Source organism: Propithecus coquereli, unplaced genomic scaffold, assembly GCF_000956105.1.
Source record: "Propithecus coquereli isolate 6110/MARCELLA unplaced genomic scaffold, Pcoq_1.0 Scaffold193, whole genome shotgun sequence".
Classification (NCBI taxonomy): Eukaryota; Metazoa; Chordata; class Mammalia; order Primates; family Indriidae; genus Propithecus; species Propithecus coquereli.
The window spans coordinates 2,313,076-2,331,493 of NW_012144190.1; the positions used below are offsets into that span (position 1 = coordinate 2,313,076).

General features: G+C 52.5%; 1 protein-coding gene across 1 annotated transcript in view; it reads left to right on the forward strand.

Annotated features, from left to right (window-relative positions):
* The first annotated feature begins 10,894 nt into the window (after positions 1-10,894).
* NUP62 (nucleoporin 62kDa) overlaps positions 10,895-18,418 on the forward strand; it is a 12,688-nt gene continuing 5,164 nt past the window's right edge. Inside the window, exon 1 of the mRNA XM_012643217.1 lies at positions 10,895-11,046. The gene's annotated coding sequence lies outside the window, so the exon portion shown is untranslated. The remainder of the gene's footprint in view (positions 11,047-18,418) is intronic.

The following is an 18,418-nucleotide window of genomic DNA, read 5'->3' on the forward strand; positions in this document are numbered from 1 at the left end:
AGCTGGGACTACAGGCGCTGGCCACCGTACCTGGCTAATTTTTTGTTTCTATTTTTAGTTGCCTGGCTAATTTTTCTATTTTTAGTAGAAACAGGGTCTCACTTTTTGAGGCTGGTCTTGAACTCCTGTCCTCAAGCGATCCTCCCACTTCGGCCTCCCAGAGTGCTAGGATTACAAGCGTGAGCCACCATGCCTGGCGGTATTTTATTAGTAGTAGAAATTCAGGGGCCCAATCTCACCTCTTCCTCCCCTCTCTCCAAGGGCCCCAGACTCTGGGCCATCCAATACCTTCTGATGAGTCATTCTTGTGCCTTCCTCACTCCTCCAAGGTGTCAATTTCCTGCCATCCTCATCCTCCCCCATTCCAAATGAGGGATGCCCCCTTGCTCATCCGTCTCCAACCCATGCCCTGACTTCCTTTCAAACAGTCCTAGGCCTCAGCTGCCTCCCACTGGGTATGAACTGTACCGACCCTGCCAAAAATGGGAGACCTATGTTTCCATCTAGTAAGAGAGGGGGAGCTTGGTAGCCATCCTGCCCCTCCCCATGTGCTGGGCCCTTCATCACTCCTGGTGAATGTGACTCTTCTCTGTTACAGAAACCCCAATCTTTTCCACCCTCCATCTATCCACTTCAGGGCATCCCACCTGGAGTTGAGCTTTTATCCCTTCTGTGGCAGATAAGAGGCTGAATCAAGCTCCAGCGAAGATAGGGGAACCCTGGTATAGAGCATTGCACACAGGCTTCTTCATTCTCCCTTCCCTGTTGCATTGGGAAGTCCTTCTTTGGGTCTGACCACCTTTCCTTAGATCACTTACTGTTCACTCTGCCAGTATGTGAGCACTTGCCCTATATCTCCATGGGCCCTTAGAGGCGATGTTACTACCTAGGCAGCATATAGACTCTCAGTTAAGAGCCCAGATTCTGGAGTCAGGTTATTTGGGTTCAAACCCTGACTGCACCCCACTTACCAGCTGTGTGACCCTGGCAGTTTCCCCTCCGTGTCCCTCGGTTTCCTCTGTGTACAAAATGGCATTAATAGTACCTACCTCTTGGGGCTGTTAACGAGGATTAAATGAGTTAATCCATGTCAAGCACTTAGACTGGTGCCTGGGGCACAGTAGGTGCTACTGAAGACTATTACTGTTACTGAGGTGGGTATGTCTGTTCCCACTGTTAACCAGTTCGTGCTTCAAACTCTGGTCTTCCGCCTTTCAAGGGAGACTTTAGGACTGATGTCCTTCCACTGCTCAGGATAGATTTTTGAGCGGTAAAAGGTGGGACTGGGCGTAGACCGTGGAACAGACTGCTGGCAGTGAGGAGGCACAGTCTACCCCCGAGTTACCTTCTGAGAAGACTTTCTAGACTATACACAGGGACTAGAGTATTTTTTAATAAGCTTTATTATCTTGGAATAATTTTAGATTTACTGTGCAGAAAAGTTACAGAGATAATGCGGAGAGTTTCTGTGTACCCCTCACCCATTTTCCCTGTTGCTATCTTACATTACTGTGGTACATTTGTCACATGCAGGGAACCAGCATCAGTACATTACTGTTGACTAAACTCCACACTTTATTCTGATTTTATTAGTTGTTCCTTAACGCCTTCCGCTGTTCCAGGATCTCTTCAGGATACCACATATTTAGGCCTCATGTCCCCTTAGCTTCCTCTGGTCTGTGATGGTTTTTCAGACTTTCCTTATCTCCATGACCTTGACAGTTGTGTGGAACGCTGGTTGGGTGTATTATGAAATGTGTTTTAGTTTGGTTTTGTGTCTCATACTTGGACTGGATACCTGGCAACGAACTTAGTCACTAAGTCACTGTGAGAATCGAGTTGTTGGCCATGTGCAGTGCCCGCTGACTATGAAGGCATCTGGGCAGGGACTCCTGTACCCCTGTCTCAGCCTCTTGTACCCTTTTCTCTCGAGCTGTTGGATCCCACCCAGTGTAGCCCACCCCCACCCAAGCAGCTTGACTCAGTCATTCTGAATGGGTGCCAGCTGCCCAGCCCTTCCCAGCATGTTCCAGTTTATGGGTGGTGGGCCATCAATGGCTGCCCTTGACTCCCCACCCCATCCCCGCCAGGTCTTTGAATGCTGAGCCGCCTTCTGTGTCCATTCCTGACCCAGGCCCATGGCCCTTCCAAAACTCATGCCTCGGCCTCCCCCAGCCTCAAAAAGTCCCCCAGGGTCCAGGTGCCCATCCCCTTCAACTCCTGAGCTGGGGCTAGAAGCAAGGGTGGAGCTGCTAGGGACTCTTTTTCGGAGCGGAAGGGCCTGGCTGGGGGAGTGAGGCGGCAATTGCAGGCAGGTTGCATCAGCCCTGGATCTTTGATGGGGAGGGGGAGTAAGGGGATTCTCTGGGGGCCCCTGCGCACCTGGCAACGGTTCCTGGTTAGTGGAGCCCAGGAGCCTGGGATGAAGGAGAGGCCCCAGCACAACAAGGGTGGGGTGTGTGGAGGAGGAGGGAGATCAGCTGCATGTGAAGGACCCTGAGAATCTGAGACTTGGTGCCAAGAAGTGGCCTCAGATCAAGGGGCCAACTGGCTCGTCTTGCAGGAGAGGAGACGGGGCCCCAAGAGGTAAAGGGGGTTGTGCACAGTCACAAGTATAGGGCCAAAACCCCCACAAGTCCGCACAGCTTCCAGGGCCCCGGGGCCTAGGGTGCAGCCTGCTGGGAGGCCTCCAAGCCTGGCCTTTCACCTCAGCTTTGCCGCTGCTCACAGTTGCCAAGTGCTGTTGATTCCGCCTGCCCCTCACCATCACCCCTGCCCTGGAAGAGGCCTCCTCACCTGTGCTGTTGCAGCAACCCCTCACGAGTTTCCCAATCAGTGTGGCATCCCGGCATGATGAAGGCAGCTCCGAGTTTTGCATCAGATGGTCCTGAGCCCACAGCCCTTAGTCCCAGACTGGGGTACAGGCCAGGTCCTCATCTGCCTGAGCCGCGGCTGCCTTCTGCCAAGTGGGTCAGAGCATGGGCTCTGGAGTCCACGGTTCATGTCCCAACTCCACCACTTCTGTGACTCAGTTTCCTCATCCATAAAATGGGAATAAGACCTCATAGGGTGGTTGTGAGGATTAAATGGGTAAATGTACGTAAAATGCCTAGAACAGGGCCTGGCATATGGGCATCCCCCCCGTGAGCATTAGCTCTTTCTCTAGGGCTCAGGGTGCCAGGACCGTTGTGGAAACGATGCAGGTAAAGCCCAGCACTGCTGGGAGCTCAGGATTTGTAAGCAGTTTGTTCTGTTTTCAGACCAGCTTCACACACATGTCTGCATGCGTGACTGTTTCCCTGAGCACTTAAGAGGGCCAGGTCAAGGCTCTCCTTGTTCCCGGAATTGCTCCCCACTGCCCCCAGTCGCCTGCTGCTATTTCTGTAGGCATCAATATGTTTCTCAATGAGTTGCTCATGCACAGAGACTGGGGAATTTCATACTGTGGTCCCCGAGGGTGTTAGGGAAGGTAACTGGGTCACGCAAACCCTGGGGCAGGGGTTGGAGGTGGGCATCCTGGTAAACAAGGGCAGGAAGGCCAAGGCCAGCTCGGTTGGGGAAAGAGCAGTGCGGAGGCTGGGCAGGCAGAGCACAGCCCCGCCACGTGGCCCACAGCTCAGAGTCCTCCAGAGCCCCTTCCCCCCCCAACACCCGCCTCGTGCCTTAGCAGAAGCTGTGATAGCTCTTCAGCGCAGTTAGGCCCCACACTGCCACACCAGCTCTGGCATCCTCAGTGTCACCTTCTATATTAGTGTCCTGTGGCTGCTCTAACAAATCACCACAAACTTAGTGGCTTAAAACAACATAATTTATTCCCTTACATTCCTGAAGGTCGGAAAACTAAATTGGGTCTGCAGGTCTGTGTTCCTTCTGGGGGCTCTAGGGAGAATCTGCTTCCTGGCCTTTCTAGCTTCGAGGCCACCTGCATTCTTTGGTTCGTGGCCCCTTCCTCACATCCCTCGGACCTCTGCTTCAGTCACCACGTCTCCTGTTTCCCCCTTTGATCTCCTCGCCCTCCCTCTTATAAAGACTCTTGTGATTGCATTTAGGGCCCACTCAGATAACCCAGGATAATACCTGCATCGCAAGATCCTTTGTTAAATCATGTCTGCAGAGACCTTTTTGCCTTATAGGAGGCATGGTCACAGGGTCTGGGGACTAGGACGTGAACATCTTTAAGAGACCATTATCCAGCCTACTACGTCTCCCCTCTGAGAGCCTCAGTTTCCTCATCTGGGAGATAAAGGAGAGGGTTAGCCCTGGAATGTGCCCTCTCTCACATGCCCACAGAGCCTGGATATAGGAAAAGGACAGGGTAAATGGATGACAGTTGACAACATAGTGTCCTGGAGCCCAAGATGTCATCACTTACCAACATGTGGCCAAGGAACTAGATTTTGTACCTCCCTGTGCTTTGATCACCTCATCAGTAAACAGGGACAGTGATAGAACTGCCTCAGAGGGCAATGTTGAGGATCAACAGGCCTAGATCAGCGCCTGGCCCAGTGAGCCTGAGCTGTCCCCACCAGCCCTCAGGCCTTGTGTCAGAGACCCAGAGGGAGGGGTGCCCCAAGAAGCACCCGAAAGGCACAGGTGCTGCTCAGGGGTGTCCCAGCATGCTGGGCGGCAGCGCTGGCCTGGTGGTGCAGAGCTGCTGGTTTTACAGAAGTTGGAAATCCAGATGTTTTTCTGTGACATCCAATTTTTCAGGATTGGCAAGTAATTCAGGAAAACTTGAAAAACCCCCAGCAAACCCCATGTGGATAGGACTCAGGCTGTGGACTCTCTGAGTGTTTGTGTTCAGTTACTTCCCCTCCCCAAATCTGTAATCCTCTCTGCCCATAGCACAGAGCAAAAGGAACGAAGTAGTCCTCATTCCAGAGTCACTGAGGATTGGGGCCAGACCCCTCCATGCTGGACTTAGCGCCATGAAGACTGCCCGCCATGGGGACCCACAGGGCGTCCTGGTAAGGGGATGTTAGGGAGGACTTATCTTAGGAGTTGGGCTGTGCCAGGTGACTTTGGGGAGGGCTCAGAGAAGTGGGGCTTGCTCTGGATTGGGTCCTGGCCAGGAAGCAGGGCAAGCCCATGATGGGAGATGTGTCTTGTGCAGAGGCAGGAGGAGTAGCTGGAGCTAGTGCTGTGGAGAGTCAAGACGCAGCCATTGGCTCCGAGTGACGAGGAGGGTTTGATCGGGTTTGTGGTTTGGACACTGTCACATTTTTGTCTTTGTTGAGACAGGATTCAGGAGTAGTCTCGTTTCCATCCATCATGGTCACAGTGGCGTTGCCTGTTGTTGGTGTTCTGGAAAGTTGTTTTGTCCAGCAGGAGAGCACCAGGGCCTGTCAGGGCTGCCTTGCCCTTTCTTATGGCGAACATCCTGCCAAAACTGGGGAGGAGAGGTGGAGGAGCGACCACAGGGTCGCTTGGGCACACAGGAAAGTAGCTGGGTGTAAACCCAGCCAGCGCCCACTGGGATGGATGGTCATAGTGGGAGCTGAGGGGACAAAGGAAGAGGCAGAGGCATGGGCCACAATGGGGAGACCTCACAGCACCCCCAGGTGCCCCCTCGATGGGCGTGTGGGTAGTGCCCATGGAGAGCACCAGGCCTCTGCCCAGTTTGATCAAGAGTCCTTTGCCAGGCCAGGCGCGGTGGCTCACGCCTGTAATCCTAGCACTCTGGGAGGCCGAGGCGGGCAGATTGTGTCGCGGCCGGGATTGCAGAACGGGGCATGGACACAGAAAGAAACACACAGACACACACACACAAGACGTACAAGACTGTAGTACCCGATTTGTACCAGTCACTTTATTTATATACTTTTTCTATGTCCGGCAGCTACTTCCTGGCACGTGACTACCTTGGGCACCTTGAGGAAAACACATTGTCATTCCTTCCAGACGATTGCTCAATGGAAGCAGATGTTTGCATCTTAACTTTTTTATCTCATTACCGTATGTAGGACAATGAGTCGCCTTGGCTTGTTTGTAAGACCCCAGGCGCTTGGTTATCTGTCATAAAGCCCTCCGTCATGAGAAATAGTTCTGTTTGTCCAACAGGCCGTGTCCGGACCTATTGTCCTCTGGCCTCAAGGAGAGCACATCCAGTTTCGCTGACTCTGAACTTAGGCCAATTTTTGCCCAGGGACAGTCCCTACAGATTGTTTGAGCTCAGGAGTTCGAAACCAGCCTGAGCAAGAGTGAGACCCCATCTCTACTAAAAATAGAAAAAATTAGCCGGGCATGGTGGCGCATGCCTGTAGTCCCAGCTACTCGGGAGGCCGAGGCAGGAGGATCGCTTGAGCCCAGGAGTTTGAGGTTGCTGTGAGTTAGGCTGATGCCACGGCACTCTAGCCCAGGCAACAGAGTGAGACTCTGTCTCGGAAAAAAAAAGAAAAAAGAGTCCTTTGTCCTTCCCCCCAGCCTTCTGACCATCTGTCACGTCCCTCCCTCCACTCCAAGCCTCTCAGGCCACAGGTCCAGCCTGCTGCTCGGGGAGGTGGACAGCCCTGAGTTGGATTCGAGAGTGAAACCTAAACCGGTCTGGAAGGTCAGGGAGGTGGCCTGGGATGTCATTAGGGAGTGGGAAGGGGGTACTAGACATGGCTCAGGGTGATGGGGGTGGTAGGGAGTGAAAAAATGTCACATGGGAGAGGCAAGAGAGGCCTCATTAGTGGTCAGGAGCTTGGCTGTGGCCCAGACAGCCTGGGTCAGAGTCCCTACTTGGCTGTGTGACTTTGGGCAAGTTACTTAAGTTCTCTTAACTTCAGTTTGCTCATCATAAAGTTGCTGGGAAAAGTGAATGAGTCAGTGCAGCAAAGCCCTGCAAACAGGGCCTGGCACATACCAGGTGCCGTGAAGTATTAGCATGGCCCTGGCTACCCAGGGGCAGGTAGGGGCTGTGGTTGGTTCTAGTTCTCAGAGTCAGAGTCACCCTGTCCCCCACCTCTGGCTGCTTTTACCTGGTTCCTGGAGAAACCTCCTCCATGGCAACCGTCTCCACAACAACCTGGTCTGGACTCTTCCTTCCTTCCCCCACTGACATCACCGCCTCTTCCCCTGGGAAGCTAATGTTGACTAGAGGCCAGGGAGGGAGCACAGGTGTATGCAGTTCCCCACCCTCACCCGTCACCCCACACGCCCATCTGCTGCTCTCTCAGAGTCCCTTGGCCCTGGTGCTTCAGCCCCCCTGGGGTGTCCTATGCAGGGTGTCCTATGCGTGCCCAGCTGCATTTCCTGGGGAGCTGCCTGGTGGCCTGCACAGCCGCCCAGGGCATTTCAGCCCCAGCCTGTTCTCAGCCAGCATCACCAACCACCCCAAAGAAAGCAGGATCCTATCTTTAGAAACTCTTCTGCCTGTGCTTTTGCCCTCGGGGTAAAGTCAGGACTGAGCCTGGCCCCTGCCCACCTCCCCAGCCTCACTACTTCCCTCTCAACCCCTTTCTGGCACCCCATGGGTGGTTGGTTGGTTGGTTAGTTGTTTGGTTTGATGGCTTTAATCTGCGTCCGTTTATCAAAGTGTTCAATTCAGTGATTTTTAGCACATTCACACATTGTGTTAACATTGCCACAGTCAACTTTAGAATCTTTTTGATCACCCTTAAAAAACCCTTAGCTATTACCTCTCAATCCTTTCCTTCTGCCCAGCCCTAGGCAACCGCTAATCTACATTTTGTCTCTCTGGATTTGTCTATTCTAGACATTTTATTTCAACAGAATCATATACTGCATCACCTCTTGTGTCTGGGTTCACCCACACCGTAACAGTGCTTCGCTCCTTTTTAAGGCCGGGTAATAATCCATTGTACGGCACTCCGTAAACAAAACCACATTTTGTTTATCCCAACATCACTTTCAACTGACTGTTGGGCATTTTGGTGGACATTTGGGTTGCTTTTTGGCTTTTATGAATAATGCTACTATGGATATGCATGTAGAAGTTTTTGTAGGGGCGTGTGTTTTCATTTCTCTTGAGTAGGAACCTAGGAGTGGAATTGCTACATCATAGGGTAACTCTATGGTTAACCTTCTGAGGGACTGTCAGACTTTTTTCCAAAGTGGCTGCATCATTTTACACCACCAATGAACAAGGGTTCCAGTTGCTCGCATCCTTAGCAACACTTGTGGTACATCCTTTTTATTGGGTGTGAAGTGGCATCTCTTTGTGGTTTTAATTTGCATTTCCTGGTTGGCTAATGGTGCTGAGCTGCTATTTGCCTGTCTTCTTTGGCATCCTGTGGTCTCTCCATCTCCCGAAGCAGCAGGCTCTTGCCCACCTGAGCTTTTGCCTGGAATGAAGTAGTGACCTAAGCCACCAGCCTCTTCCACATCCTTCAGAACTGGACTTCGACATCCTTCCTCCTCTGGGAGGCTTTTCACAACCCTCCCCTCAGCCATCCCCCAGGGAAAATTAGTCACCGCCTCCCCTGGGCTTCCAGTAGGTTCTAACCAAATCTCTTCTACAGTGTCTAATGTGCTGTCCTATACTTTATCTCTTTTTGTCTGTTACTGTTAGTAAACTGGATTCTTTAAGGGCGGGGACCTTGTCCTACTCATCCTGCCTCAGACATTGATGTTAACCTTGGGCGAGATACTTAACTGGAAAAGGAAGATACTAATGGTGCCTGCTTCACGGGAGAGAGTGAGAACTAAACAAGTTAGTAACAAAAAGCACTAGAAGAACAGCTGGCACAGAGCAGGCCCTGGATCTGTTTATTCCATTGACAAGCACAAGTCCGTTGCATTTCAGATGGCGCTAAGGCCCAAGGATGAGGCGGGTGCTGGGGAGGATTTCAGTGAAGCCAGGAAGACCTCAATGAGCAGGTGACATTTTAGCAAAGACCTGGAAGGAGTGAGGGAGTGAGCCATGCTTGTTTGCAGCATTGTTTATAATAAATAAAAATTAGAAGTATCCTAAATGTCCATCATTAGAGGCATGGATAAATAAAATGTGGCATGTTCCTACCACGGACTGGTTGACAGCAGCTAGAAGGAATGAAAAATATGCTGAGAAAAAAACAAGTTCTAGTGTGATCAGCACACTGTGTGCCAGCCTGTGTTTGAGCAAAAACACAGATAAACATTTATTTTCAGGCCGGGCGCGGTGGCTCACGCCTGTAATCCTAGCTCTCCGGGAGGCCGAGGCGGGCGGATTGTTTGAGCTCAGGAGTTCGAAACCAGCCTGAGCAAGAGCAAGACCCCGTCTCTAATAAAAATAGAAAGAAATTAATTGGAAAACTAAAAATATATAGAAAAATTAGCCAGGCATGGTGGCGTATGCCTGTAGTCCCAGCTACTCAGGAGGCTGAGGCAGTAGGATCGCTTGAGCCTAGGAGTTTGAGGTTGCTGTGAGCTAGGCTGACGCCACGGCACTCACTCTAGCCAGGGCAAAAGAGTGAGACTCTGTCTCAAAAAAAAAAAAAAAAAAAAAAACATTTATTTTCTCTGGTGATGGTTGCACACACAAATGTGTAAATAAAGGAGCTTGTACCAAGGGTTACGCGACAGGCGCTGGGGACCAGGATGGAGACCAGTGATCAGGAGGATCTTAGCTTTACCAGTGACATTCAGAAGAAGATGTATTAATTGTGTAGTTAAAATTTAAATGTTAAAAATGCAGTTTGGTAGAGGGGGAAAAATCTTTCAATAAAAGAGAAAGAAACAAAACAGTTCTTGGCAAAAAAAGGTAGGAGGCCTAGCACCCGAGTAGTCCTCAACTCTCTTCCAGTCCGATTATTATATATTAAGAGTGATTATTCTAGAATCCTCCTTAAAATCTGCTCTTCTAGTTGTTTCTTGACTTCTTTTCCATGCCTGCCTAAGCTGATCGGTTCTTCCCTGGGGAAAATTGCTGTTTGTCCCACCATGTGCGCCTTTGGGTACTCAGTTCTGGGCCTCAGGAGTGGGAAGGAGAACGCAATTGCTAATTAGCCTCGAAGTGACTTCAAAGGAAAGAAGGAAGAGGGGAAGGTTGAGAATCTAAGAATCACTCAGGTACTACCTTGAGGCAACCCTGTGTAGCACGTGGCAGTGGCAGGATTTTGGTTCCTCAGGCAAGTCAGCGCCCCTCTGAGGACCTGTTTCATCTGCCCAATGAAGAGAATAAGCCTGCTTAAAATGGTTTCTAAAATACTCTAAATGGAGAAAGAACAGTGCATCTAGCGTGCTGCCTTTCGTGGACAAACCGGGCCAGTGCAAACCGTGCTTTGGCTTCAGTGCACGAACATCTCCAGAAAGAGTCACAAGAAACCTGGCGGCCTGTCTCCACGCATGAGCGCTGGACTGTGGGACTCAGGGAAGACGTTTGTATCTTTTGAACATAAAATCGGGTGAATATACTACCTATTCACAAAAATGAGTTTAATTTTCATTTTTAAAAAGGCCCTCCAGTGTCATGGGTTGGTTGAGAAATGGGACAGATGTGGTGTTACCGAGCAGGAGCGGGAGCGCTTAGGAGCGCTTAGGCGTTGAAATGTTAAATGTCTAAAGGTGCAGCAAGGGTTCAAAGGACTCGGCTGGGAGAAACAACAAACAGGCGGCGCCATCCCGCCGGGAGGCTTCCCGCCCTCCCTCCCCTGAGGCGCAGGCAGACTGGCGCGGGCACGCGCGCACGCGCGCACACACACCCCCTGTTCCTGTCTCTGCACAGGTCTAATCCTTAATGCAGGTGGTTTTACCTGGGAGGTGGAAAGGCCTCTGGGGGGAAGGGCTGGGGAAGTTGGGACCAGAATCCCAGGTGGTCTAAGGAGGTGTGAGAGGGCAGCTGAAAACCCACAGGCTCTCCCTCCTCCCTCCCTGCAGTTAAGGACACCTTGTTCTATGGAGGACGGGTGACCTTTAGACGGGGTTGGGGGAGGTGGGCTGAGGTTTCCAGCCCGCAGGTTTGGCCTAAAGCAGCCCGTCTGCAAAGCTCCCTTCCTGCAAATGGGGTTGGCTATACCCGCTAGGCAGTGTGGTTATGTAAGAGCTGGATGGGGCAGCCCAGACTACAACTAGCTCCCTCCAGGCGACTGCAACAGCCTCCTCGCTCCCCACACTGCAGCCTGGGTGAGTCTTTCAAAACATAGCCCAGACCCTGACCAGTCGGAGCCTTCCTGTGGCCTCATGGCCCCGCAGCACTCTGGTCTGGCCACTTGGCCTCCTCCTCCTCACTGCTTTGAGACCTGCCTTTGTGCCGCTGTCTCTTTGGCCTGGAGCGTTTGAGTCTGCCTCTATTATTTATCAGTTGATTTCCATCCTTGAAGGGTAGATTCTGAGCCGCCCTGTTCCATGAGGTTTAGGGCACTTTTCTGTGACAGAAGGGAGGAGGGGAACTGATTCAGGAGACAGTTCAGAAGGGGGGGGGGCGGGGGGGTTGCGGTGAGTGGACAGCAAGCTCTGTTTGACATGTTAGGTTTGCTGTGCTGGGGTACAGCCCGGGGGAGATGCTCGGGTAGACAGGGACAGCAGTGTGGACAGGGAATCCCTGCACTAACACACATGGCAAAGGTCCTGGCCAGGTGCCACCACAGAAGGACAGTGGGGGGTTGCGGTGAGTGGACAGCAAGCTCTGTTTGACATGTTAGGTTTGCTGTGCTGGTGGTACAGCCCGGGGGAGATGCTTGGGTAGACAGGGACAGCAGTGTGGACAGGGAATCCCTGCACTAACACACATGGCAAAGGTCCTGGCCAGGTGCCACCACAGAAGGACAGTGAGGGAAGGCGGCGCCCAAGGAGGGTATCTGAGCCTCAGCGGGGATCAACCTTCCCTGGGCAGAACCTGCCAGCCTCTGATTTTCCCTGTTTTCTGTCTCCTCTCCTCTGTTCCTCCACTCTGGGAGCTTTTCTCCCCCCTTCTGGTCTCTCTGGTTCCACTGGTCGTACTTCCTCCTCCAAATCTGAAGTAGCTAATTCCATGGGGAAAAGGTAGGTTCCCTCAAAGACAGCTCCTCGCCCTGTCCTACCTGCGTCTGGGCTTGCCATTGTCAGCAGCGTCACCAAGTGGCTGTCGGCCGAATGCCAGGAGCATTCGTTGAGCTGTCTTCCCAGAACTTGCATTAATCAGAAGTTAGCATTTGCTGAGCCGGAGGATAGAGCAGGCACCGGGCTCAGTACCTCACATGGATCAGATGATTTCATCTTCACAAGGAGCATATGATCAGCGTGCTGTCATCCTTGTTTTTCAAATGAGGAAACAGGCACAGGGGATGAACTTAGAATCTCAGGTCCCGGGGCCAGGAGTGGAAGAGCAGGGGCTCAGCAACTGGCAGGAAAGGTTCCTATCCTGAGGGCACAGTCTGTGGCCTGGACTTCTAATGACAGCTCCAGCTCTAGCCTCCCACCCATAGCCCCTCCCTGCCCATCAGTGGACTGGACAGACCTGGATTCAAAGTCATGAGCCCCTTCGAGGAGGCCTGGGACATAGAATCCTTTGGCTGGGCTCACTGCTGGCTGCCCCAATGAAGGAGAGTTTCTGTCACCTGCGCATCAGAGCTGCGTTGCAGGGCATCACTCAGGCTTCTGCGGGGACAAGATGGAGTGCAGTAGTGGGGTCAGGTAGGGGTGTCAGGGCTTGACTGCAGAAGGCGGCTAGCCTGGTAGTCAGGCCTCTGACCTGGCCCCCAACCCCACTTCCCCACAGTGACTTCAGAGGCTCTTGTGGAGCTCCCTCTGCCACGTGTCTGCCCAGAGAACCCCCACTGATCCTTATTTCTTTAAGAGATAAGGGGTCTTTCTCTGTTGCCCAAACCCCTGGGCTCAAACAATCCTCCCACCTCAGCCTCCTAACTAGTTGGTACTGCATGCCTTAAGACTTAATTCTGACCTCTTTTCCCCGGTGAAAACTCCCTCTGTCTCAGGTGTTGGCCCAAGAAAGGTCTGGATTCCCAGCCTAGGACTATTGTTTGCTGCTGTGTGACCTTGAGGAGGTCTGAGCCTCTCTGAGCCTGTTCCCCGTCCAGGAGGGGTTCGGGGTGCTACTATGTAGTGCTCCCAGCACGGTACAGGTTGTGTAGTTGGTGCTCAGTGGGTGGTAATTATTATTCATTCTCATTCAGTCAGACTGACCATGAGCATTTATCCAATGCTTGCTGAATACCAGGCACTACTCTAGGTGTTGAGGATACAGCAGAGAACAAAACAGGGAAATTCGGCCCAGTGGCGCTGACACCATCACCATTGTTAGCCTTCCTCTCTGCTCCCAGGCAACCTTGTCCTTCCCTCTGTCATAGATGGCCCGTTGCTGGGTGGCAGCAGAGATCTACTCTCACACATCCACACAACGGTGTCACGCCAATGGCAGGGGATGTCCAGAGTTTCAGAACCACACTTCACTGTTCCTCTCTGTGCCAGCTCCCCAAGCGCTGGGGGCGGAGCGACTGCGGCACCTCTCCCCCTGGTCTCCATGCACAGAGGCAGACCTGCCCCAGCCCATCACCTCTGACTCCAGACCCTTTCTCGACCCCAACTCTATGGTGCGTTTCCCCATCCATTTCTCTAGATTTAATTCCGTTCCGTTCTTTCTCTGTTCTACCCACCCCCACCCTCATTAGTTTCATACGGCTGCTGTAACAAGTTATCACAGTCTTAGTGGTTTAAAGCAGCACAAATTTGTTCTTATAGTTCTGGAGGTCAGAAGTCTAGTAGATCCACAAAGCTGCATCTCTTCTGGTGCCTTTAGAGGAGAGTCTCTTTCCTGGCCTTTTCTAGCTCCTAGAGGCTGCCTGCGTTCCTTGGCTCGTGGCCCCATCATCTTCAAAGCCAGCAGCGTCGTATCTCTCGGACCATTCTTCCCTAGTGACGTCTGCCTCTGACTCGACTCTGCCGCCTCCCTGTTCCACTGAAGGACCCTCGTGACTACCTTGGGCCCACGAGGATGATCCAGGATAACTCCCGCATCTCAGCGTCCTTAACCTAATCACATCTGCAAAGTCCCTTTGCCACGTAAGGTCGCATATTCTAGGTTCCAGGATTAGGGAGTGGGCACATCTGTCTGTCTGCCCCCTAATCCTTCCTTTCCTTGTGATCCAAGCCTGAGTTCCCCCCACCCCACCTGCATTCTTTCCCAGACACACACCCCTGTCCCACACATCTAAGGAAAGGGGCTGGGGTTGAGCAGGACGAAAGGAAATCAGGAGAATCCCTGGGCTCGGTAACAATGACACCTGCCTCAGCCACGCCACCCAGCTGTTCTCCAGCCCCCCGTAGGACTTTCTCCCATCTCCTCCGTCTGTATCGGTCACTCCCACCGACTGGCCTTGGTTAATCCCCTCCCTCCTTAGGTCTTTGCACAGACCTTGCGATGCCCACTCTGCCCATCCCGCTTACTGCCTCAGCCTTCACCCCTGCACCAGCAGCCCCGGTTCCCCTTGCCCGAGCCTGGTTTTTTTCTGTGACGCTTGGCCTCTTCTAACACACCGTATAATTTGTTATGTGTATTGCTTTCTTGTCTGTCTCCCCGGCTAGAGCTTAAGCTCCACGAATGCAGGGGCTCCCTCTCGTTCACACCATATTTCCAGGGCCTTGAACAGTGCCTGGTATGTAGCAGGTACTCAAAAAATATTTGTTGTATGAACGAAGGTCTCACTGCAAAGAATTTGCTTACACCCTGTAACGCCCGCCTCAGGAAACAGGCCTTTATTTCTCTCTGTTGTCATCGCCTTGGTGTAGGGCTGAATAAATACCAGAGTAAGGAAATTAGGTGGAAGTAGGACTTGGAGTGGCAAGAACTAAAGGTGGAGGTCAGGTCGGTGGAACTGAGTGAAGGCTGGGGGTGGCGTGTGTCTGCGTGTCCGAGTCCCAGACAGGTCCTTCTCCAGCTCCCCGGGGCTGTGAAGGTGGCAGGTGTTGTTTGAAAGACAAGGGCAAGGGTGAGGGGCAGGTGGCTCTGCTAGTAACTCCCTTGGTCACCTCAAGGCAACGCTGCTACTCTGGGCCGCGGTCGTGCCGTCCAGCACTGAGCACCTAACCCAAGCACGCCCTTCACTTTTCCCTCGAAACCCACCACTTCCTCAGTTTTGACTCCTCCCTGCTTCTCCCCGCTCCCAGCACCTTCAGTTTTTCTTCTAGAAAAGCTCTCCCGTTTGGTAAATGTGGAAATGCCTGGGTGGGAGCTCACGATAGTTTGCATTTCTGAGAAACTCCCCAGGTCCTGGTCGTTGATGGCTTTGTTAACCTGACAGACCCTGTGGGCTTGGTGCAGACTTGCACGTTTCTCCAGTTGTGATTGCGTCTCTGTCTCGCGTGCCGGTTCAGCCTCTCCCCCTCCAACCCAGCCCCCACACACATCCAGCCACGTTACTCCTCCCACCCCTTAAAGTCCCCCCCTTGGCTCCCTCAACGTAAAGTCTGAGCCACCAGCATGGCATTCGTGGCTCTCCCAGCTCCTCCTGCCCATCATGTGGCACTGAGTCGCCAAGACCACCCTCAGGTTCAGTATTAGCTGGAAGGACTCACAGAACTCGGCAAAGCTGTCATCCTCCTGACAGGGTTTGTTACAGTGGAAGGATACAGATGAAAATCAGCAAAGGGAAAAAGATGCAAAAGTCCAGGAGAGACCAGGCAGGAGCTTCCAGCTGTTCTGTCCCAGTGGAGACACCAACAGCAATTAGTTCTCCCAAGAACAATGTGTGACAACACACTGAGTATTATCAGCCGGGGACGCTCGCCCAAGCCTTGGTGTCCAGGGTGTTTATGGGGGACAGTCCTCTAGGCATGGAGCCCCCCGTGTGGCTAAACTTACGTATTCATTCTCCAGCCCCCTCTAGCGGTCATACTGATACCATATGACCCAAGGCCACCACCTTAGATCACAGTGGTGGCATGGACTATCTGGTGTGGCCAGAGGCCCTAGGTAAACAAAGACACTCTTATGTGGCAGGACATACAAGCATTAGAGATTATCTCCCAGGAGCCAGTCAAGGGCCAGTCCGCTCTTTGGAACATGCAGGGTTTGAACAGCCCACCGAGTCAGTCCCCCTCCAGCAGCACCAAATCACTCGGCACCCCAGACGCGTGCCTGCTGTTCCAGCCTCTCTCCTTCACCCAGGCCCTTCCTCCAGTCTGGACGGCCCCTCCCCCCTCCCCATCTCTTCTTTCCCTGGCTAATCCTGCATCTTCAACGCTCAGCCTCTCCTGGGTAAGAGCTTCCTCCCTGCTTCCAGGACATGTGACCCAGCCCTGTCCCTGCCTTGAGCCGTGATCCTGAAGCCGACATTTGATGTGTCTCTGGCTGCCTCGACGGCAGGGGCCGTGGCTTAGCTAACCACTCTGGACCTCATTTTACTCATTTGTAAAATGGACCTGCCCCAAAGTTCGCTTTCAGGAATTAGTAATAAAACATTGAAAGCGCGGGACAGGGCGGGGTCGATGTGCACTCGCCATTGTTAGTGGATCCCTGGCAGCTGAGGCGTTGGAAACCAGTGAGGCGTTTAATGCGTGGTGAACCGGCAAACCAGACAAGTCCCCACGGAAGTGTTTTTTTCTTGTAGTTTTTTAATAGTTGCAAAGAGCTTTTTATAAACGCTCTTCTGGAAAATTTTACCTTATTAATAGCGTAAGCTGTCTCGAGCTGGGTTCTTGAGAACTGAGACGTGTAGGTGTAGCTGTTCAGATGCCTTCAGCAGCAGTTTCAACGCGCCCGCCTCCGGGTGGCTCGACAGTGAGGAGAGGTGTGTTCTGTCACACAAGAAGAGTTCCGGGCACGGCGCAGGGCCTCTCGAGAGTGAAGAGCCCTTTCTCAGAAGCTCCCTGAAGAGCTTCGTGACAGTGCCAAGGCCAGCATCCTCCACCCCCATGGAGGCTGACATTGATCTGGCTTGTTGGACGTGTCGAAGGCTCCAGGCGGTGCCGGCGCGCTGAGATCGGCTGCCTTCGAGCAGGCAGATCCAGTGAGGGCAGCTACAGGGGGTTCCTGTGACTCAAGTTAGGAGAGGACTCCTGTGGGCACGTCGAGAAATAAAACCTGGCCCGGACAGGGAAGAAGAAACAGACCTTGTGGATACTTTTCGTGACTGGGCTCTTGGCTTCTCAGTTGTGACCTTGTTTATTCTTCACAGATTGTCCTCACAGATGGGGACTCTGAGGCACAGAGCGGCTCAGGAGTAACTTGCACAGGAATCCACAGCTAGTAAGTGGCAGAGGCAGAATTCAAACCCAGCTCTTTGTCTGATGTCTGGAGACCAGACTCCGTGCCTGAAAACCTTGCGGCTGAACTACCTCGGCTGTTTTGGATGAAGGGAATATAAGAATATGAGGGTGCCAGGTGGAAGCTAGGGTACAGAATAGTGGCTGTGCCCCAGAGCAGGGCTGTGGGCCCATATAGTGGAGTAGAAATAAAGGGGTGCTTGCAGTTCACAGCCCACTGTGGGGTGAGAGCTGACAGCTTCTCTCCGTGTGGGCCTCTTCCCGCTTCTGTGCACTGGGCCATGATCTTGACCTCCCTGTAGGATGTTGTGAAGTCAGCTATGGGGCTGCCCAGAAATCTCTAGTCGGAATTAGCACGTCTCCTCATGCAGCCCAGAGCCCGCTGAGCTGCGAATTCCTGCCGAGCTTGTCCACCGACTTCCTCGCAGCTGGCACTGCCTTCTTCCTCTGCTCAGCACAGCTGCCACCGCGCTGTCCTGAGGAGGGAACCAAGCCTCGGGAGGGTTTGCTGGGCCTTGTTCAAGGTCCTAGCACTAGGGAGTGACTAAGTCACGTGTCAAATCTGCCAGTTTCTGTTTCCCAACTGTATCCGTTTTTTCTGGCTACTCTCACAAATTACCACAAACTTGGTAGCTTAAAACAACACAAACTTGTTCTCTTCCACTTCTGGAGGTCAGAAGTCCACAAGGAGTCTAGCAAGGCTAGCATCAGTGTGCAGGCAGAGCTGGTTCCATCTGGGGATCTTGGGGAGAATGTTTCCTGTCCCTTCCCTTCTAGAGGCCTCTTCACTCCTCGCCTTGCAGCCCTTCCTCCGTCTTCAAATCTCAAAGCGCAACACTCCAGTCTGCTACCGCGATCGCATGGCCTTGTCTTCTCTAGTCAAATCTCCCCTGCCTCTTTTTTTTTTTTTTTTTGAGATAGAGTTTCATTCTGTCACCAAGGCTAGAGTGCAGTGGCATGATCATAGCTCACTGCAGCCTCAAACTCCTGGACTCAAGCGATCCTCCTGCCTCAGCCTCCTGAGTAGCTGATGGGACTACAGGTGCGCACCACCACACCCAGCTAATTTTTTTTATTGTTTTGTAGAGTCAAGGTCTTATTCTGTTGCCCAGGCTGGTCTCAAACTCAAGCAATCCTCACTCCTCAGCCTCCTAAAGTGTACAAATTACAGGCGTGAGCCTCTGCGCCCAGCCCCTGTCTCCGTCTTATAAGGACACTTGTGATTATATTTAGGGCCCACTGGATACTTCAGGATAATCTCCCCATCTCAAGATTCTTAATTTAATCACATCTGCAA